Source organism: Mauremys reevesii, linkage group 4 (genome assembly GCF_016161935.1).
Source record: "Mauremys reevesii isolate NIE-2019 linkage group 4, ASM1616193v1, whole genome shotgun sequence".
Lineage (NCBI taxonomy): Eukaryota > Metazoa > Chordata > Testudines > Geoemydidae > Mauremys > Mauremys reevesii.
Genome location: NC_052626.1, coordinates 67,543,193 through 67,563,548, shown reverse-complemented (window position 1 = coordinate 67,563,548; position 20,356 = coordinate 67,543,193).

Genomic DNA, 20,356 nt, shown 5'->3' with positions numbered 1-20,356 from the left:
TATCGAGAATCGACGGTGGTTTGTATTGTATACTGGTAAACAAAAAAACTGCGCTCCAAAAAAACTGAATGCAAAGACCTACGAGAAGGTCTCCAAAGCCATGATACAGACATGTAAACTTTTATTCTTAATATACTGGTAAATCTCTGCTGTTAGTTGGTGCACATATGCCTTTTGTTGTTAGCAAACATGTCTGTACATTTTTATAGCATGCCGATCGCTTCATCAAAGAAATCGCGGCAACGCTGTTGTGTAAAAAAACCTCCAAAAACATGTGCATGTACATTCTCATTTATTAACGCACATCATGTACATAAAGAAATTTCAAGCACATGTTAATGTATTGCCGCCATATTGGTTTTTGTCTCATCCTGTCCCCCACACCTACCCATCCCAGCCCTGTACACCTTACAGCGCTCTCCCACCCATCCTCTCCACCTCCCAGAGCCGCCACCCCCATGTCCCTCACCCCCCGTGCCCTGCACCCCATTCACCTCCGTACACTGCTGCACTCCCATTATGTCCCTATACACTCCTGTGCCCCCCCACCACATCCTCATGTACCTGTAGCCTTCTGCCTTCCCCTGTATATGCATCCACCCCACATACCTCCTCTCCTTCACTGCCCCCCCTCACCCCACCCTGCTCTCGTCCTTGGCCTCTTTCCCTCCCCATCCTCTCTCCTCCACCCCACCCCCCATCTTTTCCCCTCCAGCCCACCCTCCTCCCTTCCCAGCTGAGTGATTTAGGCAGCCCCTGGAAGAGTGGAGTCCTCCCAGGCACCATCGTAACCAGAAAGAGAAAATAAAAAGCCAATAAAATCAGACAATAAAACTCAGCCAGCAGCCCGGGGCCCAGGCAGAGCAGAGCCCCCTCAGTGCCAGGCAGCCAGCCTCCGCCCCCTTCACTCTGGGGCCTAACCTTCATGCCGGGCACGGCAGCACTGCAGCCCCCTGGACGAAGGGCCCACACTTAGGCAGCAGCCGGCAGCAGCAGAGGCAAGGGAGAGAGACACGCTGTCTGCTTCAGGCAGGGAAGCTCCAGCCTCCGGGGTGGGGAGGAGAGGAGGAGAGGGCTGCCGAGCAGGGCCCCCCCCCTCCCCTCCGAGATGCTACAGTCAGCAACAGCAGCTTGCACTCACTGCTGTTATGCTAGGCAGCGGCGGCAAGGAAGAGAGACACGCTGCGTTCAGGCAGGGAAGCTCTGGGGCCGGGCGGGGAGGGGAGGGGGGAAGCTCCAGCCCTGGCGGCGGCGGGGGGGCGCTCCAAGCAGGGGAGAAAACATTGGAGGAGCAGAGCCCCTGCTTGGGAATATTCCTGGGGCTAAAGCCCCAGGGAGCCCATATAAGTTGGCACCTATGTCAGTGATGATGGTGGGGGAGCCAGTTGGCTTATAGCCAGAAGGCAGCAAATCTGAACCTTCAGCTACAGGACTCCATCCATATTCAGCTGCCCTGTGTTCCCAGCAAACGGCACCTTGAAGAGGACTTAAGGCTCTTGGTCTCAATTCAAAGTGAGACTGGAATCCTTCCTTTGGCCTGACTATTTCAATGCAAGTTCTTTAGGGCAGTGTATCTATTGGGTTTCTGGGAAACTGGGTGGGCGGAAGCCCGCCCACTGCTAAGTGATCCCTTTAGGGCAGTGTAGTGGGGTGGTCCCCTACTCCTGTCTGGGAGGGCTGCAGTGGTAAAAGGAAGTGGCCGCAGCTGGGCCATACCCCATCAGGCCACAGCTGGCCTGTACAAAAAGGCTGGGAACCAGAAGCTCAGATACTCTCCTCTGCATTCAGAGAGAGGGAGCCTGGCTGCAGGGAGCTAGACACAGGGTACCTGAGTGGAGCAGGGCTGGGGAAAGGGAGAGGAGCCAGGCGCTCCTGCCTGGAAAGCCCCAGGCTGCGGCCAGCAACAGGCCAATAGGTACTGGGGGTTGCAGAGGGCAGCCCAGGGGTAGGCAAGGCAGCAGGTCCAAACCCAACCTTGCCAGTGATGAGTAGGCTGATACTGCAGTCTGCCCCAGGGGCTAGACAATGACTGGCAGTAGCCTTATACAGAAGCGAGGTGGGAATAATGGGTGGGGTTCCCGGGCGGGGAGACCCTAAGACTGAGGGGTTACTGCCACAGGGCAGCGCCCACATAACAGGGCACCGGGTCCAGGAGGGACATGGGGGGCCAAGTGGCAGGTGGATCACCGGCCTGCAGAGGGCGCTCCGGGCTGGAAATCGAGCTAATTCCCAAGGACAACCAACAGGAGGTGCCGCAGGGATGAGTCCGCACAGTTACAGGCAGGGACTGTGTTTTACTGTGTTCGCTCAGCAACTGGCACGGTGGGGGCCTGAGTGCAGCGAACTAATTAACTAATAACGCCACTCCTCTGCTGAGCAGGAGCGGGTATCAGACCCTACAGGTTGATTTCTCCTCCAGTAGGAAGCCAGTGATATGGAGTCAGGGTACTGGCTTAGTGCCGCTTGTTTAGTTGCTGTGTATAAACCAGTCCTGGGACAGCGGGGGTCAGACCGCAATCAGAATCCTCAGGCCAGACACCAATGCCTACTTCCCAGGGAGCAACTTCGCTCCAAAGAACTGACTCCAGTTAGAGACATTCAAGGCAGAGAAACAACTCTCCTGCTGCTTGCAACAGCTCCCCCATGAAAGAACCCACATCCCAAAGCTAACCAGGACTTCCTAAGCGTGTCTTCCAAGACTGTGTGCCACTCACACCCCAAGAAAAGGGATATCTAGGTCTGTGTATAACAGCACCACCTGCCAGAACAATAAGCCTGGGCTGGCTCTGCTGCAGCATGCCACACAAGGCCAAATTGCCCATCCGGCCTCTTATGGTTTGGGTTGATTTGGGCCAGCTGGGTCACGGCTGGTTAGAATTTGGACTCAGAAACTTTTCCTGGTTTAATCTCCAAGCCATTTCTCGGAGGCGGCAGGGGCAGCCAGGCATTCAGGGCATGGGTGCCAGCTGGGCACAAGGCTGTGAAGGGACAGGATGGGAGTCAGGTCCCTTGTAGGTTGAAGCTGCAGCACAAGGTGTGAGTGGCAGCTATTTCCCTAGACCACAGCAACTTGCTTAATAACTCCAGGGTGAACAGCCACAAGGAGATGAGGAAGGAAACCCACATGAAATGGCTGTGACAGCTCCCCCTTCCAACCTTCCAGCCACAGGCCGGGATTGCAGAGCTCTGGCTCACTCCCCAAACCAACCTGGCCACAAGAATGCCGGGCTTCCCAGCTCCCACCCCAAACCCTCCTCTGAATTTCTACAGTTAGGGGGGAGGGATAGCTCAGTGGTTTGAGCATTAGCTTGCTAAACCCAGCATTGTGAGTTCAATCTTTGAGGGGGCCATTTAGGGATTGGGGGCAAAAATCTGTCTGGGGATTGGTCCTGCTTTGAGCAGGGGGTTGGACCAGATGACCTCCTAAGGTCCCTTCCAACTCTGATATTCTATGATTCTGTCCACTTTCTCCTCCTGATGTCCTGCTCCAGACAGATCTCCTTGATGCCACAGGGATGGAGAGGATCCTCTAAATCATAATATATGGAGATATACCTATCTCATAGAACTGGAAGGGACCCCAAAAGATCATCAAGTCCTGCCTTCACTAGCAGGACCAAGTACTGATTTTGCCCCAGATCCATAAGTGGCCTCCTCAAGGATTGAACTCAGAACCCTGGGTGTAGCAGGCCAATGCTCACTGCCCACTCATCTCCCCTCCATTCCCAGCTCACCCTGAGTCTGGGAGCCTATGACTGGGCTTCACAACATCTCCATAAAGCTGATCGTTGAGTAGAGGACCCCAACCCCAGCCCTAGGTGCGCCACAGAGCCCAGTGGGTGAGCCTCTGCAGGACCCAGCTACCCTGTGCCTTCCAGGGTCACTCGCCCCATGCGGATCTCTCTCTGCAGCCTCCTACCTGGAAGGGAAGTAGCCTCCAACAGCTCTTTTGTTGTAAGTGGCTTCCCAGAGGCCTGGCCAAGTCCTGGCTGCCCCTGTCCAGTGCTGAATCAGTGGAGCATCCCCATCCATGGAGGCAGGTGCAGAGAGCACATGTTTGAGCAGGGGGGTGGGAAATAATCAGCCAATCATGTGGGAACCTGTCTTCAGCATAACCCAAGGGCCAGCCCCATCCCTGGCATTGGTTGGCGAGAAGAGGTGGCGAGGGAGCCCTTGTGAATGAAGCCCCCACACCAGCCTGCATCGATGTGCCTCAGCTCTGAGCCACTGAGACCCACTACTGAGGTCCCAGGGCAGTTCAGTCTCCACAGTCCATGGGTCTCTCTGGTCACAATGCCAACTGGGGTGTGGGGCGAATTAGCACCAGTGGGAGCGTGTAGGGGAGGAAGCTACGCTCCAGCCACCCACACCCTGGGATCCAGGCTGAGCCCCCAGCATCCAGCTGTGCAAAGCCTGGGGGACACCCCATGAAATCACCCCCTGCCCCCCACCTCCACCATTTCATTTCAGGCCTCTTGTAATGATGCTTTCCCCACCCAGCAAGAAGAAGGCCCCCCCATCCACAGCCTAGTCCTTATCGCTGGAGCCCATCTCTAGTCAAGCCCCTCTGCTGGCTCATAGACTGAGCGTTTTACTGCAGAGACGTGGGCAGCAGGCAGGCTCATGGGTGCTTAGGGCAGGGGGTGCCAGGCTACAGGACCTTTGTGGGTCAAAGCAGCAGCAGCGCAAGACCATGCAAGTCAAGGGAGGCTGCTAAGCTGGCACCGAATGCGTGCCTCTGATATTGCCCAACCTCTCCGAAAGAGGCTGTTGCACAAAGCATTGGTTAAATATCACTAGACCCAAGGAAAACATTGCCTAAGAGCCCCAGGCACACGTCCAAAGGATCAGATCATCACAGGCAGTTAGCTGCCCAGAAGGATGCCTCAGCATATCCTGGATCCATCCCCATGTGAATTCCAGCACCATTTGCTTCCCCGCCGGCCTGGTGAATTGGCCAGCATGCTCAGATATTGCAGAGGATCCCCAGACTGGCAATAGCCAGCGTTCTCTTCCCAGTACTGGCCTCCCTACATGCACCGTGCTCCCCCCTCTCACACCACCTGATCCCCAAGGCCCAGAGAGAATGAAAGGGGGAGACAGTTACCAGGCTGAGCAAGCATCACCTCAACCAGCTCTCTCAGCCCAGCTCTGCTGATTCCCCAAAAGCACGACCCATCACCCACTGCTATTCCAACCTGGGTTCCACCCCAACTGTCCACCCCACCCCCTGAGCTCTGCCCATGCCCCTCAATCCCTACCCACACCACAGCCCCAGATTCTCCCGCCGCCATCCCTCAGCTCTGGCAATGCACCCACATCCTGACTCCATTGTCCCAGGGCCAGCTCTATGCAACCATTCCCCAGCCCATTCCCATCCCTGTCTCCCTAAACTGTCCCTCCTGGGTCCATTGATCCTTGTTTCACCACAGTCCACCTTGCCTTAGGAGTCAGTAATGCTCTGAAGTGACCAGGATGTCGTCACAGTGCTGGATAGGCAATGGAAATGCCTGTGGATCCCTGGTAGGACAAGCCAAGACCCCATCACTTGCCAAGGAGGGCAGGTAACCCAAACTCTAGCATGCAGCAGGGAAACAGAAAACAAGTGTCCCTAGAGATAGATACAGGACAGGCCCAACAAGGAAAATATCAGAACACCACTGGCCATCACATACAGCCCCCAGCTAAAACCTCTCCAGCACATCATCAATGATCTACAACTCATCCTGGAAAACGATCCCTCACTCTCATAGACCCGGGAGGGCAGGCAGGCCAGTCCTCACTTACAGACAGCCCCCCAACCTGAAGCAAATACTCACTGCAACACAGAAACACTAACCCAGGAACCATTCCCTATAACAAACCTTGTTGCCTACTCTGCCCCCATATCTACTCTAGCGACACCATCATAGGACCCAACCACATCAGCCGCACCATCAGGGACTCATTCACCTGCACATCTATTAAGACGATATATGCCATCAGGGGCCAGCAATGCCCCTCTGCCATGTACATTGGCCAAACCGGACAGTCTCTATGTAAAAGAATAAATGGACACAAATCGGATATCAGGAATAGTAACATACAAAAGCCAGTAGGAGAGCACTTCAGTCTCCTGGACATTCTATAACAGATTTAAAAGTAGCCATCCTTCAACACAAAAAACTTTAGAAACAGACTTCAAAGAGAAACTGCAGAACTAAAATTCATTTGCAAATTTAACACCATAATTTGGGCTTGAATAGGGACTGGAAGTGGCTAGCTCATTACAAAAGCAACTTTCCCTTCTCCTGGAATTGATACCTCCCCATCAATTATTGGGAGTGGACCACATCCACCTTGATTGTATTGGCCTTGTTAACACTGGTTCTCCACTTGTAAGGTAACTCCCTTCTCTTCATGTGTCAGTATATTTATGTCTGCATCTGTAATTTTCACTCCATGCATCTGAAGAAGTGGGTTTTTTATCCAAGAAAGTTTATGCGCAAATAAATCTGTTAGTCTTTAAGGTGCCACCGGACTCCTCGTGTCATCCCTGGAGCTTCTGGCCATGTGACTGGCAAGTGCAATGGGGACAGATGGAATGGGTCACTCATCACAAGGAGGTTTGCTTTGGTAGAACATCCCATCCAGCCCATGTCCTTCCATGGGTGTTAAGAAGTAAAGATTAGACCCCCCAGCGGGTGTAATTTAAAGTAGCTCAGCTGCCTTCCATGGAGCTTCCCCAGTTGAGGGTCTGGCCATTGGATGCAGTCCTTCATCCCTCTCCTGGAGAAGGCCATCACTTCCAAACGCCTGAATGCCACAGAAGCACATGGCTTGAGGAACCACCAATAGTCTGTGGAGCCTTTTGCCCCAGGTTAGGAGGTACCAGAAGTTGCAACTTTGTGGTGACCCATACCTGAAATGAATTTGGTAGGACTCAGTGCAGTGGCCAGGCATCCCCACCATGGACCCACCTTCCAGAGAGGCCATGGAAAATGGGCCGTGAAACGTGAACTCCCCTTTCAAGCCCAGCTGTGGGCTCTCCAGGCTAGGGCTGAGGTACCTGGGGAGAAGAGGTGAGGCCAGCCCAGTGTCCCTGCCAGGCCAAGCTGTGGAAGACCAGGAGCTTTGGTCTCCAGGACTCTCACCCAGTTCCTTTTACCAGTCCTAGAGCCACTTCATTAAAAGCTGCCTCCCCCCCGCCCCCCAGCCCTCAGATCCCAAGTGCGGAGGAGTCTGTGGCCTGGAGACAGTGCGGGGTGTGGGAGGGAGGATCCAGAGGCTGCAGTACTGATGCGGTCAGGGAGGGAGAGGAGGGCGCCGAGGCTCTGGCATGTGGTGACGGAAAAAAGAGTTTGCGAGACCATCACTGAGGATGGAAATAGTCAGTCGCTCATTCTGGGTAAGAGAAGGAGGAATCCAGGTACCAGCCTGCCAACAGAGGGGTCATCAGCGGTCCTTTGAGCTCATAGCCACAGCGGAGCCATGCTGTCCGGAGAGGAGTCAGCTCCGGCACCTCCTTCGCTCCAGAGGACGGTCTCATTGGTGGAGCCACTGCTCTGGGATGTGGAGGCAGGGGAGGGAGGATGCATGGGCCCAAATGGGGAACATCAATTCTGCCTTTACATCATGAAGCCCAGCTGCCTCCCAGGGTGGTTCAAGGAACCGCAGCTGCCCTTGCCTGGGACATCATGCAGGGTCAGATGCATGGTGTAGATCAGCCTTTCTTCCCCAGGATCCTTTCCCAGCCACTAGCTGGGTTCAGCAGGACTTAGCAGGTGCTGTGGGAGGGGAGATAGCTCAGTGGTTTGAGCATCGGCCTGCTATATCCAGGGTTGCGTGTTCAATTCTTGAGGGGACCACCTCGGGATCTGGGGCAAAAATCAGTACTTGGTCCTGCTAGTGAAGGCAGGGGGCTGGACTCAACAACCTTTCAAGGTCTCTTCCAGTTCTAGGAGATAGGACATGTCTGTTAATTTAAATCTATGATGGCTGACAGGAGTAATGGAGTCACCTCTCTGACTCACCCATGGATTGCAAACGCCTGGCTATGTATAACACCCTCTGGTGCATCCTTCTCTCTGACTCCCACTACTGCAGCCTCTGAGCACTTCCCAGGCAGCTAAAGATAGCACAGTGACAGCCTTCCTTTCTCCATTCCCAGCCCAGAGAGAGGAGGAGCCAGAGTCCTTAACAGAGTTCTGCTGGAAGGCATAAATGGTCCCATCAACCAGTTCTTTGATCTCTAGACAATTGCAGCGATATTGGAGGCTGGGGCTGCGCCAAAGAGCTAGTAGAGGCTCCTTGACCTCCATTTCCTCCCTTTCAGTTTTCTGATTTCCCCCTAGGTCAATCAGGTTCTGGCTGTGGCTGCCTGGAACATTCCTCAGAATGTGGGAATTGATTGGACATGGTGATCCAAATGCCCTCTGTCTGCTGAACAACCAGAGACCATTTTGGGTGAGTCAGGGGCTCTATTTTACTTTATCGCAGTGCAATGCCTTGCCGTTAAATACCAGCGAGGCTGGGAGTGCAGTGAGATTCAGGAAAGGATCCTTCTGCTTGATTCAGGGCATGAGCCGCCTTCTATCAGACAGGAACAGTGGTGGTAGTTGAGGATTCTTAGAGTCACTAGCCGGGGTCTTTCCTTGAACCCATCGCTCACACCGTGCAGCGATTCAGAGACCCAGCACACACAGGGTGGGGTGAAAGCGAATGCCAACTTGGCTTTCTGCTCACATAGACCCTTACTGTTGTGTATTTGGTTGTCATGGTTTTTGGTTCCTATGGTAACTGAGTTAGATTATTAGGGGATAGCTCAGCCAGCTTCAGCCGGCTGGGTGAGTTCTCTGAGTCTGTAAATAAAATGGTGGTTTTGTTAGCTGTCTGCTGTCTGGCCTCAAGTGATTTCTTCCTAAACCGGCTGCCCCCAAGGATATAACACTTACCTCCTTGCTCTATGCCTCCACGGTTAGCTTGGTCAGGCCCCCAGAGCAGCCTCCGTGCACCAGGTACCTACGTGAGGGTGCAGACGCACTTGGCCGAGTCCCGGAGGTCCCACACCTTGATGTAGGAGGTTGAGACGGTGAACACCAGCCCCGAGTGGTTGCAGTACTTGATGGACACCACATTGTTGGGGTGGCCCTTCAGCGAGGCGATTTCCTGGCCCGTCACCAGGTTCCACATTTTGCAGCTCCAGTCTGGGAGAGGAAGCAGGAGCACATGACACTGCAGGACCTTTCTGTCCTCAGCACAGGAACCCCACAGCTCCCCCCATCACTGCCTCCCCCTGCTCCCAGGGGCGAGAGGGGAGCTCAGTCCCCGTGGGCCACCCAGCCCCTGGCACCTGCGCCGGACCTGCCAACGGAGGGAGGGTCTATCAGTGCCAGGTAAACACCTGCCCACTAGAGGCTGGGCAGAGGCCCCAACAACTGGCTTCAGGGATGTCACCACACAGCTGTTCAGCCTAATGACTCATGCAGCATGGCTGCCCTCTGCTGGGGGGAGCCAGAACTGCACCGGCCCGTTGTGGGGCTTGGGGCTCTCAGGCAGGCCGGCGCTGTCCGAGCAGGAGGCTCGTGTCCTGTCCCTGCAGTTCAGGGCGGCTCAGGCACTCCTGGGGTAACAGGCTCACTCCCCAGCGATCACACCCAGAGCTCAGCAGCCAGCCCGCCCCGAGGCGCACCTTTGGATCTGGAGAAGAGCAGCTCGTCAGTGGCATCCACACAGAGAATGGGCTTGGAGTGTCCCTCCGCCAGGAACTGCACTGCAGGGGTCGTCCAGGCACTCCTGGCACCGCCCACGGGGTTAATGAGGCCCCTTCCGTGGGAGAGAAAGGGTGTCAGCAGGGGTCGCTGGCTGGGTGACCCAGGACAAAGCCAGATCCCACCCCGTGAGGCTGCCAGGACCTGCTAGTGGGGCTCCATAAGACCATAAGAACGGCCGTGCAGGTCAGACCAAAGGTCCATCTAGCCCAGTATCTGTCTACTGACAGTGGCCAATGCCAGGTGCCCCAGAGGGAGTGAACCTAACAGGCTATGATCAAGTGATCTCTCTCCTGCCATCCATCTCCATCCTCTGACGAACAGAGGCTAGGGACACCATTCTTACCCATCCTAGCTAATAGCCATTTATGGACTTAGCCACCATGAATTTATCCAGTCCCCTTTTAAACATTGTTATAGTCCTCGCCTTAACAACCTCCTCAGGTAAGGAGTTCCACAAGTTGACTGTGCGCTGCGTGAAGAAGAACTTCCTTTTATTTGTTTTAAACCTGCTGCCTAATAATTTCATTTGGTGACCCCTAGTTCTTGTATTATGGGAATAAGTAAATAACTTTTCCTTATCCACTTTCTCAACATCACTCATGATTTTATATACCTCTATCATATCCCCCCCTTAGTCTTCTCTTTTCCAAGCTGAAGAGTCCTAACTAACCTCTTTAATCTTTCCTCATATGGGACCCTCTCTAAACCCCTAATCATTTTAGTTGCCCTTTTCTGAACCTTTTCTAGTGCTAGAATATCTTTTTTGAGGTGAGGAGACCACATCTGTAAACAGTATTCGAGATGTGGGCGTACCATGGATTTATATAAGGGAAATAATATATTCTCAGTCTTGTTTTCTATCCCCTTTTTAATGATTCCTAACATCCTGTTTGCTTTTTTGACTGCCTTTGCACACTGCGTGGACATCTTCAGAGAACTATCCACGATGACTCCAAGATCTTTTTCCTGACTCGTTGTAGCTAAATTAGCCCCCATCATGTTGTATGTATAGTTGGGGTTATTTTTTCCAATGTGCATTACTTTACATTTATCCACATTAAATTTTGTTGCCCAATCACTTAGTTTTGTGAAATCTTTTTGAAGTTCTTCACAATCTGCTTTGGACTTAACTATCTTGAGCAGTTTAGTATCATCTGCAAACTTTGCCACCTCATTGTTTACCCCTTTCTCCAGATCATTTATGAATAAATTGAATAGGATTGGTCCCAGGACTGACCCTTGGGGAACACCACTAGTTAACCCTCTCCATTCTGAGAATTTACCATTAATTCCTACCCTTTGTTCCCTGTCTTTTAACCAGTTCTCAATCCATGAAAGGACCTTCCCTTTTATCCCATGACAGCTTAATTTACGTAACAGCCTTTGGTGAGGGACCTTGTCAAAGGCTTTCTGGAAATCTAAGTACACTATGTCCACCGGATCCCCCTTGTCCACATGTTTGTTGACCCCTTCAAAGAACTCTAATAGATTAGTAAGACACGATTTCCCTTTACAGAAACCATGTTGACTACTGCTCAACGGTTTATGTTTTCCTATGTGTCTGACAATTTTATTCTTAACTATTGTTTTGACTAATTTGCCCGGTACCGATGTTAGACTTACCGGTCTGTAATTGCCGGGATCACCTCTAGAGCCCTTTTTAAATATTGGCGTTACATTAGGTAACTTCCAGTCATTGGGTACCGATGCCGATTTAAAGGACAGGTTACAAACCTTAGATAATAGTTCCGCAACTTCACATTTGAGTTCTTTCAGAACTCTTGGGTGAATGCCATCTGGTCCCGGTGACTTGTTAATGTTGAGTTTATCAATTAATTCCAAAACCTCCTCTAGTGACACTTCAATCTGTGACAGTTCCTCAGATTTGTCACCTACAAAAGCCAGCTCAGGTTTGGGAATCTCCCTAACATCCTCAGCCGTGAAGACTGAAGCAAAGAATCCATTTAGTTTCTTCGCAATGACTTTATCGTCTTTAAGTGCTCCTTTTGTATTTCGATCGTCAAGGGGCCCCACTGGTTGTTTAGCAGGCTTCCTGCTTCTGATGTACTTAAAAAACATTTTGTTATTACCTTTGGAGTTTTTGGCTAGCCGTTCTTCAAACTCTTCTTTGGCTTTCTTATTACACTCTTGCACTTAAGTTGGCAGTGTTTGTGCTCCTTTCTATTTGCCTCACTAGGATTTGACTTCCACTTTTTAAAGGAAGTCTTTTTATCTCTCACTGCTTCTTTTACATGGTTGTTAAGCCACGGTGGCTCTTTTTTAGTTCTTTTACTGTTTTTCTTAATTTGGGATATACATTGAAGTTGGGCCTCTATTATGGTGTCTTTAAAAAGGGCCCATGCAACTTGCAGGGATTTCACTTTAGTCACTGTACCTTTTAACTTTTGTCTAACTAACCCCCTCATTTTTGTATAGTTCCCCCTTTTGAAATTAAATGCCACAGTGTTGGGCAGTTGAGGTGTTCTTCCCACCACAGGGATGTTGAATGCAATTGTATTATGGTCACTATTTCCAAGCGGTCCTGCTATAGTTACCTCTTGGACCAGCTCCTGCGCTCCAGAGCAAAGCAAACCACAGACAGTGGCTGTGGGGAAGCTGGCTCCCCAGACAGGCACCCCGGGGGCAGGTCACACCCTGTTGGTGCTAATGGCTCAGGGGGTGCAGACCCTACCTTGGCTGGGGGCAGAGGGGGGCGGGTGAGAGCCCAGCTGGGACTGCCGGGACCTAGGGCAGGGTGGGGATGGTAGAGGGGGCATCGAAGGCCCAGCTGGGACTGCCAGCTCTGGGGCCATTCCCGGCGCCAGCCATGGGAGTCACTGTCTGCCATTCACTGCTCTTGGGGCTGGGCTCCCTGGAGATTCACCCAGGGCCGGCTCTAGGCACCAGCAAACCAAGCAAGTGCTTGGGGCGGCACATTTTCAGGGGCGGCATTCTGGACAGCTTTTTTTTCCTGCTTCAGGCGGCAAAAGCCTAGAGCCGGCCCTGGCAGCAGCAGCAGCGCATCGTGCGCAGGGGGTGCCCTGGGGCCGCTGCGGTTCGCGCCTTGGGGGAGCAGCACCCACACCTTGTGGCTGGGCCGGGTGGGCTCCAAGCAGGGGACACTCAGGCTGGGGGCTGCCCTGCGGGCGCACGGAGCCGCCTGCAGGTGCCACAGGCGGCCACCCCCAGCGCCGCAGCCGGAGCTGAGTGAAGCGGCCCGAGCCACCCAGGGACTGCGGCAGGGCAGCCAGAAGCAGCAGGGACGTAGAGGGCAGGGCGCTGCCATGCGGGGCCCACATCCCGCTCTCTGGGGCTCTGCTCTCTGGGGCTACCCTGCCCTGGTTCCTCAGCCCCCTGCCGGGGCGGTCCCCACGCTCTGCCCTCCTGGGTCCCGGCCGGTCCTGGAGGCGGGAGCCCTGGCTGGAGGGACCCTGGGCTGAGGCACAGCCCGGGAGCCCCACTGCATCCCTCGACCCTGCCAGCGCCAGGCCGGCTGGAGCCGAGGGAGGAGAGAGTGGAGTCAGCACTGGTGGTGGAGAGCCCAGGGCTGGGGCGGCAGGGAGTGCGGGTGGGGTGAGGTAGGGGGGATGGGGAGACCCCAGGGCTGGGGCAGCAAGAGGTGCGGGGGGGGGGGGAGAGCCCAGCGCGGGTGCAGAAGGGGGTGTGGATAGGGTGGGGTAGGGGAACAGGGAGAGCCCAACGCTGGGGCAGAAGGGGGTGCATGTAGGGGGGGGAGAGCCCAGGGCTGGGACGGGGGCAGCCAAATTCTTTTTTCCTTGAGGCGGCAAAAAACCTAGAGCCGGCCCTGGATTCACCTTCCCACCCGCTCCTTCCCCCGTGAGGCTCTTACTTGTCCAGCGCGGAGCCCTGGCTCTGGTTGCTGGTGAGGCGAGAGAAGACGTTGTGGTTGTTGCACGGCCTGGTGGGAAAGGATGAGGGAGATGTGAAGCCAACGTCCGAAGTCCTGAACCGGGGTGTTCAGAAAGAGACCCAGGATTACAAGCCTGGTCCAGGGATCTACTACCTGCCCCGCACCTCCACTCAGCACAGGGAGGCCTGCAGTGCTAGCCCATGGCACAGCTGGATCCAGCCCCGGGCACTATACCTGGGCACCGCTGATTGCACAGGCTGATCCCCCCATGGGGCTAGGCCCATGTGCTCTCCAGCCTCTCCCCAGCTCACCTGCATTAGGGGGTGCTGTGCCCTGTGTGTCGAACTGGGAATGTTCTTAATGTGTTCTTTGAATGCTGAGTGGGGAGTGTTGGCCTGGGAAGGTTGCAGGGGAGTTTTGCTGGGACTGTCTGCATTGGGGGATGGGAGACTTTCCTTGAGGGAGGATACCTGAGCAGGTAACATGAGAACCCTGGAAGGGGGTTGGAGGCCAGGTGACACCTCTGCCCGGGAACTGGACAAAGGGTGGGAGAGGAGCCGGGGGGGAGGCTAAGTGAGAGGCTGGAGGGAGTTTCAGTTTGGAGCTGGCTGGGAAAATGGAGAGGAGTCCAGATGGGGCTCTGATCTCCCAACGGGGCTCTGGCCTCCCTGCCCCCGCCCCGCAAGACGGACCTAACTGAGGGGATTCTGTTGTCTGAACCTGCAAGACCTGTCTTGGACTGTGTTCCTGTCGTCTAAATAAACCTTCTGTTTTACTGGCTGGCTGAGAGTCATGGTGAATCACAGGAAGCCTGAGGTGCAGGGCCTTGTCTCCCCCACACTCCGTGGCACTCAGTACCCTACCCATCCTCAGCCTGAGCCCCCCGGCCCAGCGTTAGCGGGCACTGTGCTCTGTACCCTACACCCCGTATCTCCCAGCCCTGCTGCCCAGCATTAGAGGCGCTGTGCTCTGTACCCTACACCCCGCATCTCCCAACCCTGCTGCCCAGCATTAGAGGCGCTGTGCTCTGTACCCTACACCCCGCATCTCCCAGCCCTGCTGCCCAGCATTAGAGGCGCTGTGCTCTGTACCCTACACCGCGCATCTCCCAGCCCTGCTGCCCAGAATTAGGCGCTGTGCTCTGTACCCTACCCCCCGCATCTCCCAGCCCTGCTGCCCAGCATTAGAGGCGCTGTGCTCTGTACCCTACACCCCACATCTCCCAGCCCTGCTGCCCAGCATTAGAGGCGCTGTGCTCTGTACCCTACACCCCGCATCTCCCAGCCCTGCTGCCCAGCATTAGAGGCGCTGTGCTCTGTACCCTACACCGCGCATCTCCCAGCCCTGCTGCCCAGCATTAGAGGCGCTGTGCTCTGTACCCTACACCCCGCATCTCCCAGCCCTGCTGCCCAGCATTAGAGGCGCTGTGCTCTGTACCCTACACCCCGCATCTCCCAGCCCTGCTGCCCAGTATTAGGGGGTGCTGCACTCCATACCTGACACATCACCAGCCCCAACCCCCCTGCCCGGCATTAGGGGTGCTGTGCTCTGTACCCTACACATCTCCCAGCCCCAGACCCCTGCCCGGTGTTAGGCAGTTTCTAGTGTCTGCTCGGAGGCCCAATTCTGCCATTCTGTCCAGCCACATCTCCTCTCATGAGGCTGAATCCTCCCATCTCCCCAGACTCACCATAGCCCAGGACTTGGGGGACACCTGCTGGCAAAGTGGCCTCAATCCCCACCACGCAGGCAGGGGTCATTCAGCCGGCGATAGCCCTTCTCTCGAGCCCTGAGTGCCTGTGTGTCATGGCTGCCTGCAGGGGTTCAGGGCCAGCAACTGCTTCGGGGGAGAGAACAGGGCCTGGCTAGGTAGGGGCTCAAACCGATGAGTGTCAGTTTGGATCCTCAGCGAGCCGTAAGGGTGCAACGCGGGACGGGGGGGCAGGGTGGTCAACCCCAGCCAGTTCATCATAGACCTTGTCCCTGAGGCCTCAGTAGAAATGGGGATGTTCACCTGGCTGCACGCAGATGCGAAGGACTGGAGAGGGAGGTGGCGGACGTGCCCTTTTGATGCCTGTGCCTGAGCACATGGGGAGAGCGGGGGCGCAGGCATCGCTCCATGGTACTGCTGGCAAATGTCTGTGACTCAAGTGCCCTGGGTGCACATGCCCCTACGGTGGAAGATCTACAGGCACGGGATGGTGCCTAAGGGGAGCTACAGAGCCAGTGGTGAGAGGCTTTGGCCTTTGACAGTCTGCTCTGGGTGCCTGGGCTGTCAGATCCCAGCCAGCCACTGGCATTGCCAGACCTCCCTGATCTATGGTGCTGCTGCTCTCCCTGCTTCTAGGAGTCACTGCCTCCCCCTGGGCCAAGATGTGACAGTGCTGCCCGTGGGAGACAGCTGAGGTCACTCAATTAGGGTGAACTGCAAACAGAACGGGGCAGACAAACCCCAGAAGCTGGTGGTTATTCCAATACTTAGATTTACCAAGCCAGCACAGAACAGCTTCTACCATACCCCACTGGTTACTCAGAAGTTCAAACACTGCAGTTCCCTTAAAGTGACCAACCTCAAGCCTCCATCCAGACACACATCAGATATGATGATGATTACTGAAAATCTTATCTCATCATACAAAAGAAAAGGTTCTTCCAATCTCAAAGGATCAGCCACATACCCAGGTCCAATTATAACTAGATCTTACCTAAAATACACGCTATAGCCAATTCTTATTAACTAAGCTAAAGTTTATTACAAAAGAAAAGCGAGAGAGTGTTGGTTAAAAGACCAATATACATACAGACTTGAATTCAGTTCTTGAGGTTCAGATACATAGTAGAGGTGAGCTTGTAGTTGCCAAAAGTCCTTTTAGAAATAGTCCATAGGTTATGGTCCAATGTCCATATTCAGGGTGACTCCAGTCAGTGACTGGGGATCTCAATCCTTATGGCTTAAGGTTCCCCCCTCTTGAAACCCAAAGCAGATCTGAGATGAAGTAGGATCATGTCCTAGGGTTCTTATACATTTCCAGCAGCCTTTTGGCTTGAGAAAACAATAGGCCTAATGCTCCTTCTCCCAAACATCCTGGCAATTAACACAGGGTAATTTAGCCATTAAATAGTTCAGATACAGGTTACCACAACCTTCAAAGAGACACATAGAAAATAATACTATTTCACTCAAGCATCTTCCTAAATGTTAATATTCCTTTTTTGATCTTTAAATTAAAGCCATAGCAATAAACAAGTCTTGTTTGCTTACATCACAAGACCTGAGCAAACACCTACCCTTCTACCTCTAACAATGCAGACCTGCATTTCAAAGCTCTATTCATTTACACATCTTCCTAACCAGTTTCTAAAGTTCAGCCCTGGGTCAGGTTAGTCTGCGAGTTAATTAACTCTTTCTGGCCCTGTTTTTCTTCAGTGAGATATTAGATCAGACTCATAATGTCACACAAGACCCCGCAGCAATCATCTCCTGGGGCTGCCGAGGCACTGAGCAGCTAGCAAGGCCTGAGACTCAGCTGGTGGGGAGGGTAGGAGGCTGCTCTTAAAGCAGCTTGTGCGTTGTTGCCGTGGTGGAAGGGAAGCAGAGATGGGGCCGTTTACATCCCATGGCCAAGGCACCCAGCAGCTTGGGCAGGTGCAAAGAGCCGCCCGCGTGAGCTGGGAATGGGAGCTGGGGGTAAGGAGAGTTCAAGAACCCCCATTCTGCGCTGTCACAAGGAGGAGGAGCCAGGATGGAACTGATGCTCCCACTCGGGGATCTGGGGAACCCCCTGGCTCCAGCTGCATAGATACAAGGAGGGCTCTGGCCTGGGGTCTGCACGAGCTGGGACTAGATGAGCCCAGTGGTCCCTTCTGGCCTAACGTCTGTGACTGTGGGAGAGGAAGGTCCTGTGACGGTACCTCCCATAAGTCTTTATGAAAATAGGACATAGCTGGAATATGTTTTGTGCTGCCTGTGCCATGTAACATATCTCTGTAAAGGTTATGGTCTACTATATCTAGTCATCCTATTTGTACACATCTATCATTTTCTACTTGAGGTTAAGAATATTGGCTGTATACTTGCTTGATTTCTAAGTAAGCTTTGTGAGGCATTTGGTCAGCTTCTTTAGGAAGGAATTCGCAAGGCTAAGTACCCGATCAGGAAACACTTGGGGAACAATGCCTCTTGGAATGCTCCAGTCCACATAAGAAGTCTTCCTGGAGACATACACGATATCACGTGGACAATGGCTTCTACCTGTAAAGACTGTGAGTCATGCATGGACATGTGACTTGCCCAGGTGACTCCAGGACTCCATCTTGGAGCTGGACTTTCCATAGGAGTGAGGAGGGGGATCTCCACCCACAAGAGAAAGTCTATTTAAACCCCTGGGAGACCCCTCCATTTTGTCTTCAGCTGGCTAAAGAGAGCCTCCCCACCCCCAGGATATTTGGACGAAACTGCAACAAAGGGGTGTGAGTGATTGCTGGACCCAGGCTAAAAGGAGATTAGTCTGTAAAAGGGTGCCTTCCGGAACTGGTGAGGATCTTATCAGTATTCAGTGTTTGATTAGACATAGATTTGCGCATTTTATTTTATTTTGCTTGGTGACTTACTTTGTTCTGTCTGTTACTACTTGGAACCACTTAAACCTACTTTCTGTGTTTAATAAAATCACTTTTTACTTATTAATTAACTCAGAGTATGTATTAATACCTGGGGGAGCAAAGAACTGCGCATCTCTCTCTATCAGTGTTATAGAGGGTGAACAATTTATGAGTTTACCCTGCATAAGCTTTATACAAGGTAAAACGGATTTATTTGGGTTTAGACGCCATTGGGAGTTGGGCATCTGAGTGCTAAAGACAAACACACTTCTGTGAGCTGTTTTCAGGTAAACCTGCAGCTTTGGGGCAAGTAATTCAGACCCTGGGTCTTTGTTGGAGCAGACGGGAGTGTCTGGCTTAGCAAGACAGGGTGCTGGAGTCCTGAGCTGGCAGGGAAAACAGGAGCAGAGGTAGTCTTGGCACATCAGGTGGCAGCTCCCGGGGTTTCTGTGATCCAACCCGTCACAGGTCCTCCCATGACCCGGTGGGGAAGGACAGGCTCTTAAACCCTGCGAGGCCAGAACCAGTCTGGGCTGGGGCATCCCATGGCTGGGAGTCACACACTGGCTGGCTTGTGACTCGCCTACCCATTGTGACATGCCCCCTGCTGGCTGGCACAGCCTCATCCCCTCACTGTCAGGCTTGGCTCTGGCAGAGCGAGTGCTTTCACGTGCTGCTGAGAAACGCTGAGCCAGCCGTTTCAGCTCTGCCACCGGCAGCAGAAAGTGGGTGGACCATATACACACCGGCTTTTGCCCACTCCTGACTCCAGGTAGGAGAATCTTCTATTGCCCACCTCTGCTTTTCCATTGCATCGCCAGCCACACCGAGCCTTCTGCGAGCTCCTGGCTGCCAAGTGCCCTGGTGCTGGCTGTCTAGCCCGGTGCCAGTGAGGAAGTGGGCAGCGGCATGTGCACAGGAAGGAGTCTGGGGTGGCTAAACAGAAGGGGTCGCACCAGTCAAGCCCAGAGGGGATGGAGACAAGGAGGAGGGTTTAGCGGGGCTGGTGGCAAGGCACGGGAAGGCGGCACAGGCTGGTAGATGAGGCATTGGGCTGGGACTCTGCTGTAAGTCTTCTGAGTGAGATCAGGTGAGTCCCTGACACTCTGGGCCTGAGCAAAGTAGGGAGAGCAAATCCCTGCTCCATGGTGGGGGGTTTGAGATGCTAAATACAACAACACCCGCATGCTCAGCTGCTGCTGTGATGGGGCCAGGTAAGTGTCCAGATAGGGAGGTAGCTGGTGGCCAACATGGGCCATGTGGGGGTGATGAAAGGCAAATGGGAAGAAGCATAAGAGGTGTGTGTCATGGAGTCCCTGGGCAATACTCTGGAGCTGCTCCCTATGAAGCCAGTCAGGACTCTGGTGAAGTCTCCTCTCTGTGAGCAGGCTCTTCTGGGCCAGAAGCTCACAGGGCTTCCAGCTTCCTGGGTCTGACCTTGGAGCATTCAGCATCCTCTGCCCCTCCTTGCGCTTCCCACAGTGAGTCTGCCCAGGCAGGGTCCTAGAGAAGCCAGAGGGTCCTGCACCCCCACTTCGCAGTCAGACGTGACTCTTAGCCAGCCAGGAAAATAGAGGTTTATTAGATGACAGGAACACGGTCTAAAACAGAGCTTGTAGGTCCAGAGAACAGGACCCCTCAGCCGGGTCCATTTTGGGGGGTAGTGAGCCAGACACCCATGTCTGCACTTCACTCCTCATCCCCAGCCAGCTCCAAAGTGAAACTCTCCAGCCCCTGCTCTCTGGCCTTTGTCTCTTTCCCGAGCCAGGAAGTCACCTGATGCCTTTGTTCTCCAACACCTTTAGCTATCCTCTTGCAGGAGGAAGGGCCCGGCCATTAGCTGCCCGGAAACAGTGTCAGCCATTTATGCACACTGGCCTTTATCCCACCACCTAGAGACTTAAGAAATGCATAGGGGAAACTGAGGCACCCCTACAGTATTCAGAGGCAACATTAAGAACAGTCCCACTTTGTCACAGTGAGGGAGTTGGAGAGTCTGTGGGAAGCCCACTCTCTTGTGAAATCCACCACCCCCAGACAGTGTGGGTCCTTCGCAGGCCTGAGGGTGCTGATCTGGGCTTTGCGCGCTACCCAGGGCTCTAATCCTGGCTCATTCCCAGGAAGCTGGGAA